Below are 16,479 nucleotides of genomic sequence, written 5' to 3'. Positions count from 1 at the left end.
GTGCCTGAAGGGAGTCTATGAGAAAGTTAGAGAGGGACTTTTCCCAAGAACCTCTAGTAACAGGACAGGAGGAAATGGGTTCAAACTGAAAGAGCAGAGGTTTACATTAGATTTTAGGAAGAAACTTTTTGTGAGGGTGGTGAGGCACTGGAGCAGGTTGCCCAGAGAAGCTGTGGATACCCCAACCCTGGGAAGTGTTCAAGGCCAGGCTGGATGGGGGTCAAGTAACCCAGTCTAGTGGAAGGAGCCATCACCCATGGCAGGAGGGTTGGAACAGATGATCTTTAAGATCCCTTCCAACCCTAAACCTTACCATTTTATAAATCAAGTGAAAAAGGTGCAGTATTCAAAACTGCAAATATCAAAAGAGTTTTACAGAAAATACTGGGTCTACTAATGACAAGGGGAATAATAAAAAACAAAAAAAGAGTCTTCGTGGCTTTGTGGAGCACCCAAGAAGAAAAGTGAAATCTCAGTGAGTATTTAAGCCACAAATACTGAAAAAGTAATCCAGCTTGATGCAACAACTCATCAGAGAAATAACTGTGATATAAAGGCAAAATGCTGTGGAAATTGCTCTAGGGAACTGTGACCACAGCATGAGTTCTATTACAATTCATTCCAGAAGGGACACAGCACAAAGGAGAAATTGCTTGGGAGAAAGATACTTTCTGAAACAGGTAGTTAGAAGGAGGAATTTAAAAGACAAAAGTTGTATTTGGAAAAAGCATTCATCCAGAAAATTAGAAGTCCACTTGGAGGAAAGACGTAAAGCAGCACTTTTTTTAATCTGGTTATATGCTTACAGTTAATTTCCTAGCAACTGTAGGTTGAATTTTCTCTCATAAAACTAAGAAAACTGTTACGAAGAGTCTTAAATTATTTAGATGCATAGGTCTGACTTACATCCAGAAAGCTTTGTGCTGTCACTTATCTCTGCCATTTTTAGTGGCTAAATTATGGTCATTTTTCATATAACCTGCATATCAGCATTTGATGGTGTATCAAATCTAAATGAGAGCTGACAGAAGGGACCCATAAATGCCACAGGAAAAAGGATTACTTGTTATGATAACTCTGAACAAAGAAAAGAAGTGATCTCTTCAAGACAGCAGTGTCCACCCCCTTGGAGCTACAGAGAAGCACAGTGATTTTAACAGTCCTTCACTGATGTTCTCATGGATGTGAGACCTTCCATAGCACTTGTCAAATACTTTGTGTTCCCCTAACTTCTCAAATATTCAATTTGAAAAGAAAGACGTATCACTTAAAAGACAACTTTCTAGAAAAAAAAAAACTTCAAGGAACAAGATTTAAAAGGATATTTACATTCACTTAACATACACATTCAGTGCCTGTTGGTTATAAGAGAGGAAAAAAGTTCTCAGTGGATGATCAAGGAGCCATGTCCTTCTGTGAGCCAACTAGAGTCTGTATCTTCCAACTTTCTCTCCTTCCTCACGTCTCTAGGGTGTCTTCCTCAGGAGAGATAAGGAGCTTTCCTTTATCATCAGGAGGCCTTTGCTGGCTCACAAGAACAGCACAGAATGTCTTCCCTACAGGTTCTGAATGTGTAACATGGGCAGGACCTGGCCAAGACTGCTGACTGCCCATGCTAGGAGCACATACTAATGCTGTTTAAGCATCCCTCACCAATTAAAGGTGAAGGATGGAGCGCCAAGTGTGGAAGGCGCTTGAGAAGACACTCGTGCCTCTCATTGTCTCCAAGTTTTATACTTGTCTGGTCCAGAATTGTGTGCTGTGAGTTAGTAATCCCTTGCATGCTGAGCAATGGCAGGGTGCTGCTCAAGCTTCACAGTTTTCAGTCTGTCAAGACAAGGTTTCTTTGGTTGTCATCTCCTTCCTGCCAGCAAAGGTTGGCTACAAAAACACATTCACCTGCCCTGTAACTAGAATTCCATAAAAATTACACAAGAAGCACTAGAAGTTGCAGGGTGAATGGTGGTTGGTGCATGTTTTGCACCTGGGAAGAATCCACTTATCCAGCAGGATTTTGTGGTTTGGGTGCCGAGCATAGCAGGAATTGTCTCATGAAAAGAAGAGCTTTTTTTCTTTTTTCCTTCTGCCTTTGCCCCTCTTGATTCTGAATCACTAAGAGGCCTGTAATCCAAATTTCTGCATTGGGCCAGCAAAAGGAAAAAAAAATTAAGCTAAGACTTGTCCATGCTGGCTGTCTGTGGTTGGTAGAGGACTTCCTGTTCAGAGCTGTGAGAATGCCTGGAACTCAGGCTGCCACAGGGAGTGGGAAAAAGCTGTGGGAAAAAAATGTAAGGAAGAACATCCATACTCAGGAAAGGAAGCACCATCATGCATTGCAAGGTCTCATACCAGCACAGACTGTTTCAATATTGGCTCAGTGTTGTCCCCTTATTGTGTATGGGTAATACCATTGTGATTACCCATGGCTTCACGGTCACCAGGCCAATGTAACAGCCAGCTGTGTTCTCTGGGCACAGAAAAAGAAAGAAAATAAGTAGAAAATTAATTGGATTGTAGGACAATATAGCCAGCACCTTGCACGTTTGAAAATGCTTGGCCATCTTGATGAGCCTACAGGAAGCAATCATAACTTGGGATGTAAGCCTGAGCATCTGGAGGATATAAAGTTGTGCACAAGTTCCTACTTGGTGCTACAATCAAGAGCAATTTCCCCACAGATAAACTCAGATTCATAATTTTAAAGTGGTATCTAACATTACTCCATGCAGGAAAATGAATTCCAGTCTTTATGAACAATCATGCACAGCATTCTATTTCTTAAACACAGCCACAGTACTCCACTTTACCTAAATAGAATTTATGCCCACTGGACAGAGTAACTAGAGGGTTACTGGAATCTGAATAAGAAGCAAACATTCTTTCTGCATGAATCATGCTGCTGAAACAGCAGATTGAAATTATTGTAGAGAAGAATGAAGAGTTTAGGTCTCTCTTATTGGTTCTATAAGAGCACAGCTTCTCTAATTCACTATTCCAAAAAGTGAAGTGTTGAATGTGCCTTCTTTCTTTCAGCTTCTTTACTTCAATTATTCAGTTCAGTTATCCAAACTGTCCCCCAGGCTTATACACAAAATCTGCAATTACCTTCTGTGGGCCAGTAATAAGAAAAAAAGGGAAAACACACCCCATTCTATAACAAAATGGCAGATTTTATAACCTTACACAGACTGGAGGGCTCTCCTGTTGATGCTTTCTTGTTCCAGGAATTATGCACTCAAGAGTGAACAAACTCTATTATAATACTGAAACTGATTTATTTCCATTGGAACATGAAAGATGATTCCTTCCAATCAGGAGCTCAGCACCAAAATAGAGTGGGCCTTCAAAAAAAGCATGAAACATTCAGGCTTTGCTGTTATTTGATGCAATTGTCTATGCAAGCATAAATTATTCAAGTCTGTATAGTGTATACATTTCCAGCACAGTTGGCATATGGGTATTCAAATAACAAAAATGTGACCTTTTTTTATTTTTCACTTTGAGACTCTCTATTAGATCTTACAGTATTTTTCTCACTCGTGATACATCTCACAGCTATGTGAATGGGATGTTTTCTTCTATGGTACCAAAGGTGTTGGTATGACAGGCAGGATGGAGATAGAGAGTTCTTTGATTGCATATTCACTTCCCACTGCTCTCCAGTGGTAATTCTCTATTAGAGACAGTGATTCTAGCTGCCATCAGCCAAGATGAACTTGCCTAATCTGTCTGTGTTAGCCTTTATATCCAACTCCAAAGCTTCCATTTGCTTCTCAGAAATACTTCCATTTAAAACATTATTTCACTAGCTTTATCTCACATGCAATTTTTATCTCTCCTCCTATTTTTTGCAGAACTGTTAAAAAATAGGCAAAGCTTCTATTATTTTTCAGATGCATTGCAAAAGAAAAATCACTGTAAACTGAAATAACAGAATTCCAATTTATTACTATTAGGAGATGAGAACCACAGCATTGAATAACATTGCAGTTACTAAGCTTAAGAGTCTCCTCATCTATTGCAAATTGAAAAAAAGGGTTTGTTTTTTTTTTTTTTTTTGCTTAACTTATCCTATATTTCTTTTAGAAGCACTGGTTTTAATGACTGACGCAGAATGAAACATAACTGGTTTCAAGTACCAACTACAATGGGCATTACTGCATTACTTTCACTTTAAACAATAACCAGCTGCAAAATGGGCAGAACCAAGTGAAATCCTCATTCAGAGAGGATTGTTTCTTCAGCTATTTACTACATAAAAGCTGTATCTACATTTCTACTTCTAGAAATGCCACAGCCAGCACTATTCTATACTAGGGTAAAAGGAGAGAATTAAGCTGTAGTAGTAATCATTGAAAACAGAAATATTGTTAGTACTACCTTCTTTCATAACAAATGATGAAACTTCTCTAATTCAGTATAATATAATAAATTATTGAAATAGATAATAAAGTAAAACAGGTGAAAAACCTTGAGGTTTATTTTTTATTTATGCTAATCACCCATATTTAATTACTGGTTTCTGACAAAAACTTCCCCACCAAAATGGTTATTTTCTTATACAGTATTTGTTTTTTCCAGAAATTTCAATTTTATGGAGAAAGTACCAGGGAATTTACATTATTTTTTACATCACCTTTATAATTTTTCAAGAATTCAATTACTATTAAAATTCTGGGGCCTGGATGATGATATGCAATTAGATTTAATTCAGTATAATTAGACTGAGCCAATACACATTTTCAACCTGACGCAAGTCAGATTTTCCCCTTTTTTTCCTTTGATTTGTGTCAGCAATAACAGTTCAGTTAAGATCAGTATAGTTAATTATTCCTTTACCTAACAGAAGCAGCAATATTACTGGGAAAAGTCTCTAGACAAGAGGATAACAGCCTGCATACAAAAATCTGACGGATCATTGCACCGGTGTACAGTAACTGCTTTAAGGGTGAAAAATAATTGTCTTTGCTTTGCTTTATGTCTGCTTAGCACATAGTCTACATCCTGCTAGGATGTCGGACTAAAAACCCAATTATGAACAAAAAATGATCCATATATTAGACCCCAGTTCTGGCCTTGCCTATCTATGTATTTCCCATTCACTCTGGATTTGACTATTCTCATTCACATACCATAAATGACAGATGTTGGCATTTTAATCATATTGATTTCAACATACTTGGAGCAGTGTTATTATAATAGTGTTATTTTTCATAGAGGTGAGGAATATAAAATGACCATATACATAACACAGCAATGGCAACCTAAAGATGAGGCAATCCTATGATATTTTAAGAAAACTACTTTAGGTTACATATCACATAGTTAATCAGTTTTATGCAAGATAATCATCCTTAATCAGAGTAAGCAAGCAGAATTTAAAACCTTTTTTAAATGTGGCTTACTTTTAATTTGTTTTGATTATATTTATGGCCTTTAATACAAAAAAAATATGCTTTTTTAAATTCTCTCTCGTGAAATATTTAGACTGAAATCACTGAAAAAATCCATATATTTTTTGTCTTAACATGAAAATGGATTTATTATGTTGCTTCATTATCTACACAGAAGTGTCTTTTGAGCTGACGTTTCTATGCATAAAACCTAAATTATGGTCCAAATGTCAGCTGAAAAAGACTCTCAGTTGTGTCTCCTGCTGTCTCTCCCAGCTCAGTCTCTTTTTACAAAAACAGCAATACAAACACTCTACAGAAATAAAAAGAGTGAGGAAAAAAGATGCATACAGACTCCACAGGCAGCCAACATCCCAGCAACTCTCTTCAAAAGTATGGATGGCCATTCTGAGGATAAGTACATGTGAGGCTGTGTCAGAAATGCCAGTCAATTTGTCACTACAAAGTCAATCCAACAAAATCCTTCCAGATTTCTCACAGGCATTGTATACAGACTCCCCATAAAAATTGCAGTGAAATTGTGGAAGCAGCTCAGTTGCTACTCTGTGGCCTAAAGAAAAACAATTTCATTTGCCAGACGCCCAGAAAAATCTCCTACGCATACCAGCACGCTCTGTTTGCATGTAATCAGAGCACACTGAAGAAGCTACAAACTTATATTTAGGCATCACTAAGGAAAACTAGTGATGGAGGGAATAGAAGCATGCAGACAGTTTGATGTAGGGAAAACGTACCCAGTGTGCATGCCAAAATCTGCTAAATTTATTTAAAGGTAATTTGGAAAAGATGGCAGCAAAGAATAATCAGGAATTCTCTTTTATACACTTTTCTAGCTCCTCCACTTCTCTGAGTGCCTGTCTGAATTGAGTCAGCTCCTATGGTTTGTGCTAAAGAATCAAAGAACAATCCACTGCTGCTCACTCCAGTCGCGGATTCCATGCTCCGTGCCATTTCTGTTCTGTCTGGGAAGGAAATGAGTATACTACAGTCTTCCATGCATGTCTTCAGCAGATCTCAACCTTGAACAGGGCTTTCACAAGCTCTCCTCTTAATCTGATCTGTTTCAACAACAAAAAACAGCCCATCAAAGCGGGGAAAATTTCACTTGCAAAGGTGACATCCTGATTTCATTATAGTCAATTGCAAAGCTCCTCACAGACAAGCAAAATCCTTGACCTCTTCAATCAAGGTCCTAATACTGTTAATATTAGTGTCATCCTCAGCAAATTTTTAGAAGATGTCATTTCCTTTCACCTTCTTTTGAAATCTGCATTTTCTTCATAATCTGGATCAGTATAAATGACATGCATTAATACAAGGAAGAAGAATGGTTGACGAGCTCTCAGAAGTCCTGAAGGAAGTCTCATCACATTAACAGGCTGAGACTGATCCAGTCACATCTGTCTCACTAAAATGCTACAAAAACCTAGGGTTATACACCCATTAATGATATTAAACCTGTCCCTTTTTTCACTAGTTTCTGAAGAAGGCCTCTGCACCAAAATATGCACTTACTAACTTCACTTTCCAGTCAAAAGGAAGCCTTGAACTCTTGCTCCAACTGTTCAAAAGGTAGCAATACTTAACTACATTTAACTACATTTTCATAACAGAATTTCTATTTCTGGAGGGGGGTGAAAGCATGTAGCCAGATGGAGTGGAAGACAAGGTGTATGTGATGGCAGAGAACAAATATAAACGCTTCACAGTCTTCCAAGAGACTCTGAGTAAGCAACCTGGATATACTGAGAGCAGCTGAATATTCTCTTAGGTGGTTTCTTCATTCACATTTCTTCACAAGAAACTAATGTTTGAAATAGGAGAGCTAGAACCCCTGTAAAGATTTTACTTATCTTTGTTACAACTCTGCTCAACAGTACTTGGTGTTCTGTGCAGACTGTCCACCTTCAGGCATGGAATGTACACATGCAAGAGGAAGGGAACTGCATGGCTGGTGCTGCAGTGGGTACCCATAAATTAAAACTACAAATGTAATTTACAAATGGAAATACCTTTCTCTGATTCATACCTTGGCTTGGATTCCCCGCTATTCACTCCATTCACTCTCGTAGGCTGTGGTCCTGATTGCCACAGGATTGCATCTTGACAATGTCTTTACTCTGTTCCTCTGGATGAGGTTCAACTTCAGTGCCCTGCTGCTTCCTAATTGCTCTGACTTTTATGGAAGGAAAACTGAGTACACTGAGGCCAAAAAGAATCCTATGGCAACCTCCAGCTAGATCCCTGGTGCTGATTATGGAATTGAGGAGAGCAAACCTAAACCACATTAGAGGACTATGATGTGTTTCAGGCATTGAAAATTATTTTCCATTTCAACTCACTGATCTTTCAATTTATAATATGTTTTCAGAGAATATGTAGAGTAATTATTTATATCCCAACTAAAACATCTTCAACTCCAAAAGAAATATCAAAAATCTGCTTAACTAATAGTATGACTTTTAAATCAATGTTGATTTTATTGACTGTCAAAAGGGGAAACACAAAAGATTGGAATGGCAACCATATGTATTTTATAATGTTCACACATTCCATTAGTTTCAACCTATATATGGACAACTGAAGAGCTATCTATGAAACAAATGAGTAATTTACACATTTTATGCACCAAATAGTTACTGTGTGCATGCTGCTTATTTCCTATTTTGAATTAGTTAAATGTTTTCCTTGGAAATCTTGCATTCTTGCCTGCAGTTCACCCACCTCTTGTCAAAGCAAGGTTGAGTTCAATAGTTAGGTACCCTGGAGACTTAATGTTAAGTATTTACTCAAAAACTTGAGTAATCAGAATTTTGTATAATTAAATGCCTAGACATACAAAATGTCTGTGTGATATAATTTTCTTCATATGCTTCTACAAAGGAAATATAATAAGGCATAGAAAGTGTTTTAAAATAAAATTCCATATCACATTTTTTCCCTACTCCAAAATAACATGCTTCCAGAACTTTCCTGAGAAGAAATATCAAATTAACTTTGTTTTCATGTAAGCTGCAATAAGTGTACAATAACTTGAATTAATTTTATGGTTACAGGACAATAAAGCTCTGCCTAAAGTCTCAATCCTGGATTGCTAGAATTTGGTGCTATTCACTATTTGGAAGATTTATCAAGATGAAGTTTCATGTTTCCAGTTTACTCAAGCACTAGACCTTATCTGAAATATGAGAACATGTTGTGAACATCAGTGTTGGTCTTGGTGTTCCAAATGAAACTTCCTGAATAAAGCTTCCTCCAGAGCCTGTCAAAGCAGGAAAGGGCTGGAGGACTTGCCCTGTTGAAAGCTGAGAGAGCTGGACCTGTTCATCCTGAAGATGAGGCAGCCTTAGCAGCAACCTAACAGCAGCCTATCAGTGCCTAGGAGGAGCTTTGCCAAAAAGATGGAGCCAGGCTCTTCACAGGCATGCAAGGCACAAAAGTGAGACAAAATACTCATGAATTGGAACTGGGAAGTTATTACTCCACATAAAGAAGAAAAAGTGCTATCAGCATAACTAATTATTGGGTATGATTGTTCAGAGAAGTGGTGGAATTGCTTTCCTTGCAGCTTTTCCAGGCTCCAAGGTTAGAATTGAACTAACCTCTAAACAACACAGTCTAAATTCTATGTTGACTCTATTTTGACCAACAGGTCCCTTCCAGCTTCTGTGATTTAGTGTAATCACGAGCATTACAAAAAGTAACAGGAAATTAAATTTTCAGATTGAGCTTAATACAACCTAGGACACATCACTGAAGCTTTTCAAAAAAGGAGATGGAGTATTATGACCTTTGGACAACACAATTGAGAGATATCTGTGGGCATAGACTGTTATTCTGTTCACATTTGCTGAAAAAGTCTAAATTCAAACTAAAAAGGATACAGAGAAAGAAACAGAGATATCTGGTGGAATAGAGATATTCTCCCATGAAAATAAACCAGAAGAATAAATTCAGGCTGATTAAATAAATACTCAGCAGATGTATGACTTCTCTTTGACCAAGAAGTAAAATGAGGAAAGTTATCAGACAATTTCTATTTACATAGGTTTAAATCGACCATGTACCAATCTATTCACACATTTACCTAAACTACTCCTTGCAAGTATATAAACATCTCTATGTCCCTTCCTGATTTACTTGCAGAGTTTATAGCTGGTGACAAGCATCAAAGCCAACAATAAAAGTTTCTTTAGGGGAAAAGGAAGGCAGGGAGTGAGACAAAAACATTAAAAAAGGGGAAAGGTAACTGAAAAAGCAAAGGGAGTAAAAGAAAAGGGGAGAGGTAAAGCTCGAGTGGCTAGTCAAGAAGAGAACTGCCAGGGCTTCCCCATTAAGCATCCTCTCCCAGGTGTCCTCTCCATACTACTTTTCCCACAGAAACCACATAAATTTCCCCATGATCTGTTCAAATTCCCTAATGCCTGCTCCCCCCCCCCCCCATGATGCAATTAGTCCCAAAGGAAGTAGTTTTTGATCAGAGGCTGGTGTTGCAAACTAACTAGTTTTTATTGGGGAATGCTGGGCAAACACTTGTCTTCCTCCTAATGCAGACTAAAAGCTGCAAAAAACTGTGCAAGAAAAAGCTGGTGTAAGGGTGAAAGGGTGAAAGGGCTGGACTCTTACAGCAGTGTCAGTCACCTCCGTAACACAACAGTAATAGCCCAGTATGGAGGTACAAGGCCAGGAGAATAACAGTATGAGACCAAGAACATGAAGACAGGAAGGCAAACACTGTTCTAGAAGCTTTGGTGAAAGGTGCAATGGAAAGGCAGCTGCAAGTGGAAGATCCTTAGCACTGTAAAAGGCTGAGACACCAAAGGCATTGTGCAGCACCACTTCCTTTATGAATAAGTTCAGGCTCAAGCGTTCACATACCTTGTATGCACATAAGATTGGCATCCTTCAGGGCTGCCAGTTTCTCTTGTGCACTGTATATCACCTTTCCAAAATACTCTTTAGACGAGGTCTTTGCCTCTCTTGCAGGTTAATAGAGCATGGAAACAAAAGCTGGACTCAGTGAACATGGCAGTAGAGACTCATGCATGATCAGACTAAACCAGAAAACCAGACTCAAATCTGAATAAAACCCCAAGAGTCATCCATTCTAGAGAAGGACCACTCTGTATCTTGAACAGAAATGAGCTACAAGACTGAGCATCTCAGAGCAGAAATCAAATTAAGAGATATAGAATCCATCATCTTCAAACTGAAGAACTGGGGACGAATAAAAGACATACTGTAAGGAATCATCTTCTTACCAGCACTTCTGGCTGGTAAGAAGATGATTCCTTACAGTATGTCTTTTTCAGTGAAGGTAGCTACCACTACCTTCACTGAAAAGCATTTCATTTTCTTAAACAAAAATAGTTTACAGTTGTGCAATAGATTTAAAACAAACTATCCTAATAGTTGCTACATATCATAAACAAACTTCAACAATGTATCATGATTTGTGAATGACCAATGCTAACATTATATTGAAAAATATCATTAACAATAAATTACTGGAAAAAAAGAATAAATATTTGCTTCCTATTACTCCTCCATGACAAATCAACATCATACATTGAGTTAATGCTAAATAATTCAAGTAAACATCTGCATGAATGTTGTGTAACAAAAGTTTTCAATCACTTTTCCCCATAAAGGAACATCTAAGTTTCATATCACCTTGTCAACCTTGACTGGGTAAGAATGCATGAACAGTAAAATCTAACCAAACCAAAGACCTGTTCAGAATCCAACACCTTTTCCCCAGATGCCCAACAGCAAATGATAAGGAAAAGTGAGGAAGTGCATGGCAACCATGTGAATGGTACCTTCTTGAAATACTCTGAAGCCTCCAGAATATTTGCTGGTTAGGGACATTCTGATTCAGAAGCATAATATCTGCTTTCTAGCCTTTGGTTGTTTTGTTTGTTTGGGTTTTTTTCTTCTTTTTTATCTAGGAATTTGTCCAATTTTTTTTTTTTTTTTTGACCTCATGCTAACTTTTTTCATTGACCAACTGCTTTGGGAGAAAGTTATACAAATATATATTGTACAAAAATGGAGAAGTATGGAGAAGTATGGAGAAGTATGGGTATATCTTCACAGGAAAGATCTAAGCTGGCCTCAAATTATTGCAACATTTTTGAGCAGTAGTTAAGCACTATTTTACTGTAATTTTTTTAACTGCTTGAAGATGAATCTATAGATTAGCAGCACAAATAAACTTTGTAATTTATTAAAGTTGTAACAATAAATCCAACACTAGCACAGTCTTGCCCAGCACACACTGATGTTCACAGCATAACACATTCATTACAAGTTACATTGGGTGAGGAAAAAAAATTCTTTGGTCGTTTGTGATCATCTTAATTTTAAAAATTCAAAACCAAGAGAAGAAAATGAAAGGTGATTTCATCAAGTAATGTTAGCCTAAATTGCCTTACTCATCTGTCAGTTTCAACAAACAATATAACACTAAATGATTCAGCAATGCAACATTCTCTGCCTATTTATCTGGAAATCATTACTGAAGCTTTGAAGCACGACAAATATGTTTTATCATAGAACAGCCCAATGTTCTGTCTTTACATGAGAGCTATCTTTAATGTAACTCAACAGATGTATTACATACCTTCTACTTAATTGCAGCAACTTAACATTTTCTTACTTTTGAGGAGACTGGAAAATTCTGATGAATACTCATTCCTTTAATTTGAATTTACATGGAAAGGTCGAGTAAACAGCATGCTTATAAGACACAGCATACAATCCTCAACAAATCAGGCCCAGAATTGTAAATCTTTTGTAAAAGGGAAAAAGCCTCTCTCCTGTGATGCACTAAGCTCTCTCAGCTCAATGGTTCAGCTATGAGTATGCTGCAAGCCACAATACTTTCTATTGCAGTTTCAACACACATACCCCAAGTAGCTTTAAATTAGCTAGTCTGAATACTGGTGAGTATAAACCAACAATATTACAAACACTCTGGTAAATATGTGCTTAATTTACCAATTTGGAGATGATTAGACTACATCCCAACTCTTTTGTCATTTTTCATTGGTTATAGTTGTTCATTCACAACAGGATTTGATTGCTTTCAAAGCTACATTTTGCCTACTAACCATTAGCTGAATGCTAAGGAACTAACTGCTGTAACTACATTTAGGTACCATCAGTATTCATGGCCATTCACACCAGGTTTCATACAATTTTCAGGACAGGTAAACTTAAATTTGATACATATTTTCAGTATGCAAGTAATATTTCTAACAACAAATTCTATGGGGCTATTTCAGGCAGTGAGATGAAGAACTGAGAGTTATTTTCCAGCTTACATGCTTTTTAGAAAGTATATAATTTTTATAACTGAATCTCTTTTTAATGTTATTTTTATCAAGAAATTAGAAAATACATATGCCACTTAATTATAGTATTACATTTTCTTTTTTTCCACAGAAATAAATTCTAATAGGAACAACAGCTCTAAATGAAGCATGTACTGACTTCCAGCAGTGAAGACACTATTTCGCTTTTGTTTTTAAACTGCTCTGGGAGCAGGAAGATGCTGGTGAACTGAAGATACACAGCAGCTTACAAATTACTGTTCCCATTTAGTCATGTAGACCAAGCTTCATTTGTGGAAAAGCAATTCAATGGAAAACCAAACACTACTGTTTTCAAAACTAACATTTTAAAGACAGATTCAAAACATTTGGGTGTATTACACATTTACACAGACTTACAGAGGAATTTGACACTGAGACCAGTGCTTTGGGTAGGCTTAACTATGGTGCTGTGTTTGCATCAAGTTGTTCACCAAGCATAATGGCATGTTTTTCTAATTTTTGGAATTCTGAGCTGAAAATTACATTTTTGTTAAAAAAACAGCTATTTCAATATTTATATGAAGAAACTTGCACCAGTAGTACACAAACATCACTGACTGCAGCTTTTCTCTGGAGCCATGACATGTTTATTTCCAGTGTTTTGGAAATAAACATCTTTGCCATGACAATGAAAAAGAAGTCTTAAAATAGTGTATTATTTGCATCATTCATGGTGGAAAGTTCTATAGAGTTGAGACATAGCTATTTTACACAAATAACAATGCAACTTAAGTGTATGAAGGGATGGAATTTCCTTCCAAGACTGCTCTGGTGTTATGACAGAGAACAAGCTGGCATCTCTTTCTGAACAAAGTAGGTGTTCCTGGTACAAACCACATATGAGCTGGGGCCACTGATACAGAAATGTATTGGACATGAGAGAAAATTTAGAGACACTAAGCAACAAAATAACTTCAAAAGATACAGGGATGCTGTTGCAGAGCTATGTGTGTGGGGAGAGAAGATTGGAGTAGGACAAAACATTCGAGTAGGACAGGACATTTGAAAAACCTAAATGTGAAATACCTTTCTCTTTTTTTCATGAGTTCTCATCAAAGCTACAGGCCTTTGTGAGCTTGCAAATTAAATCCTGAATAACTGTCACAAAACTATTCTTCTGTCACAGAAAACAAAATGTCAAGGAACTAAAGCTGACAATGTTGAAAGACAAATGTTTAAAATTCCTCAGTTTCTGTGTCAGCGCTTGTTCTGTGCTGTTTGTGACTAAATCTCAACAACTTTTGCACCAAAAATGCACATTCATGCATCTTCATATGTCAAAAGGTCCCCACAATCCACCTCATCATTTCTTCTTCAAAGATCAGCTTGTTTTAAATGTTTGTCTACACTTAAATCCTCATGTTTAACAGTGGGTTTAGACCTCATCAGAGCACTTAAAAATATAAACTGCAGTGGGCTTGGGGTAGACATTAAAAGATGAATATGCATTTTGTGCATTAGAAGTAAAACCTGTGTTTTTTCTATAAGAGTGATAAGCATGAATGATTACTGATTGCTATTATGTTCCATTTCATATCAAAACTCAGACATTTTAGAGGAGTCAAAACAACTGTACCTTTGCTGGAAACTACTTCCTCATGCCCTGCGCTGCCAACCTGGAAGCTGCCGGCCGGGATGCACACACCGCTTTGGCACCGTAAATACAATCATACAAAATTCTGGCCACCCACCCGGCATGGGAACGGAGCGGGACAGGACGGGACGGGAACGGGACGGGAACGGGACGGGAACGGGACGGGAACAGGACGCACCCGCCCTCCGGCTGCCGCCTGCTCCGGGCAGTCCGACACCAGCCCGGCGGCGGTGCCCGAGGAGGGCGCACCCCGGCGTCTCCCACCTGTTCGGCCACCACGGGGCAGCTCCCCCGGCGCCCTCCGGAGCTCCCCGGTCCCAGCCGACCGCGGGGAGCTGGCACCGCCCGCTGAGCTTCAGCAGCCGTTCTCCGGCCGGCACCCGCGACTCGGCCACGGCCCCGCAGGACGCGGAGGTCGCAGAGGATCCCCTCGGACCCAGAAAAGCACCACCCGCCCTGCAGGGCAAGCGCTCGGGAAACTGCTCTTCATCTCACCCTCCCGCGAAGTAAAACTTGCCAGGGGCGGTTGTGTCCTCCCTCCCCCGCCACCTTGCCAGCTCTTACACGGTGCAACTTCCCGAAACCTCCCCGAAGGTCCCAAAAATACCGCCCCGGCTGGTCGAGGACAACGTCCGGGCGGCGGGACCGGCCGGCCCCGCACTCGCTGCCCGCCGGAGCCTGGCGGGGTGGAGCGGAGCAGAGCAGAGGGGCAGCCGGCCGGTGCCACTCACCTTCCCGCTCCTCCGCCTTATCTCTTCGCTCGCGGGCTGCAACTTCCAGTGCTTCCCCCAACTGCCATCTTCCACCGGAGCGACGGGGGAAGGAGCGGCGCTGCGCGGGGAGGAAAAGTTGCGGCCGCGGCGGCCGCGGCGGCGATGAGGTGGCGACTAGGTAGCGACGAGGTGGCGATTAGGTGACGATTAGGTGGCGATTAGGTGGCCATCGCGCCGGCGGGGCGAGCCTGTGCCGTGCGCGGCGGGCGGGCGGGGCGGCGGCGGCAGCTGGCGCGGGGCTGCGCGCTGCGATCGCCGCCCGTGGCGACGCGGGGAGGATTTGCTAAAAATAGCGGCTCGCTCGGCTCGGCGCGGCGCGGGGGGAGGCGGGGAGGCGGCCGGGCTGCAGCGCTCCCCGCCGCGGCCGCTGGGGGCCGAGCGGGCCGGGCCTCGCAGCGCCGCCGCCGGGGACAGCGCCGGGCGGGCTCGGGGCAGAGCGCGCCCCGGGAGGCGCTCCGGGCTCGGAGCCCCAGGGGCTGCGGCTGTCCGGGCCCGACGAGGGACCGGCTGGCGGAGGAGCCCGGGGTTATTGCACGGCACCCTTTCCCGCTGGTGGCCCCTGCCAGCCCTCGGGGCGGAGAACGCACCTGCCTGTCCTGCCAGCCCAGGGACGGCGCCGGCAGCGGGGACACGCGTCTGGGACGGCACCGCGCTGCTTCCACCGCGTCCCGGCTTTCGGCGCAGGGAGAGAGGAGGTGTTACAGGCTGTGAATGTGATTCTGATCCCTGTCACAGCCCGGGATGACTGCACATTTCTCTAGTGCCGCCTTCCTCTCATGGTCTTCTTATCAGTCTCAATATTGCTTAGTATCTTTAACTAGAGGATGCCCACCTTTCTGAATACTCACTCAGTCTATTTGGTAGCGATCAAGAGTCTCCAGAATTCTCTTTTCCTAATTCAGCTTTATATTGCTTTATGCAGCTTTATAGTGCTTTTTTTGAACTTCGGTCAATGGAATCTCTCTTAGCCACATTTATTTCTAATCTAAATTTTTTGCTAGTTTTTTTCATTACTCAGGAGAGAAAGTGTCACCTTTTATTCCTCCCCTTCCAGGGAAAGATTAGGAGTTTAGTTCTTGGGTATCTCAGCAATCAAAGGAAGAAAAAAAAAAATCTGTGTAAAGCTGTCTTCTACCTAAAGTCTTTGGAAGTTTCATGTTTCAGGCTGCATTTTAATTGATTTTTTTTTTTTTTAGATTGATTGTATTTATTCTTTCTGGATTGTATTGCTTTCATATGTGCTTTTCTGAAACAAATGTTTCAAATTGTTGTTTCCAAGACTGGTGAAGAGCTAGTTAAGTTAGAAAAAAGGTAAAGCT

General features: G+C 40.3%; 1 protein-coding gene across 2 annotated transcripts in view; it reads right to left on the bottom strand.

Annotated features, from left to right (window-relative positions):
* The window catches only part of HDAC9 (histone deacetylase 9), a 270,346-nt gene extending 254,982 nt beyond the window's left edge, over positions 1-15,364 (bottom strand). For both annotated transcript variants that reach the window (XM_050971717.1, XM_050971723.1), the window contains exon 1: positions 15,119-15,364. The gene's annotated coding sequence lies outside the window, so the exon portion shown is untranslated. The remainder of the gene's footprint in view (positions 1-15,118) is intronic.
* Between the last annotated feature and the right edge of the window lie 1,115 nt (positions 15,365-16,479).

The sequence above is a fragment of the Serinus canaria genome, chromosome 2 (assembly GCF_022539315.1).
Source record: "Serinus canaria isolate serCan28SL12 chromosome 2, serCan2020, whole genome shotgun sequence".
NCBI classification, from domain to species: Eukaryota; Metazoa; Chordata; class Aves; order Passeriformes; family Fringillidae; genus Serinus; species Serinus canaria.
This window is presented reverse-complemented; position numbering and strand designations above follow the sequence as displayed.